General features: G+C 61.1%; 1 protein-coding gene across 1 annotated transcript in view; it reads right to left on the reverse strand.

Moving 5' to 3' along the window:
* The window catches only part of GRIN1 (glutamate receptor, ionotropic, N-methyl D-aspartate 1), a 27,153-nt gene that overhangs the window by 22,959 nt on the left and 3,649 nt on the right, over positions 1-545 (reverse strand). The window lies entirely within an intron of this gene.

Raw genomic sequence — 545 nt, forward strand, 5'->3', positions numbered from 1 at the left:
CCGCTGGGCACACTTTCTAGACCCTGGGACCCCCTCCTGTCTCCCACTCCTGTCCCTAACACCCTGGGGACACTTTCTAGACCCTGGGACCCCCTTCCTCTCACCCCGTCCCCACCCTGCTGGGGACACTTTCTAGACCCTGGGACCCCCTCCTGTCTCCCACCCCTGTCCCTAACATCCTGGGGACACTTTCTAGACCCTGGGACCCCCTTCCTCCCACTCCTGTCCCTAAAATCTTGGGGACACTTTCTAGACCCTGGGACCCCCTTCCTCACCCCTGTGCCCACCCCGCTGGGGACACTTTCTAGACCCTGAGACCCCCTCCTGTCTCCCACCCCTGTCCCTAACATTCTGGGGACACTTTCTAGACCCTGGGACTCCCTTCCTCTCACCCCTGTCCCTAACACCCTGGGGACACTTTCTAGACCCTGGGACTCCCTTCCTCTTACCCCTGTCCCTAACACCCTGGGGACACTTTCTAGACCCTGGGACCCCCTCCTGTCTCCCACCCCTGTCCCTAACACCCTGGGGATACTTTCTAGACC

This window comes from Colobus angolensis, unplaced genomic scaffold (assembly GCF_000951035.1).
Source record: "Colobus angolensis palliatus isolate OR3802 unplaced genomic scaffold, Cang.pa_1.0 Scaffold44, whole genome shotgun sequence".
Lineage (NCBI taxonomy): Eukaryota > Metazoa > Chordata > Mammalia > Primates > Cercopithecidae > Colobus > Colobus angolensis.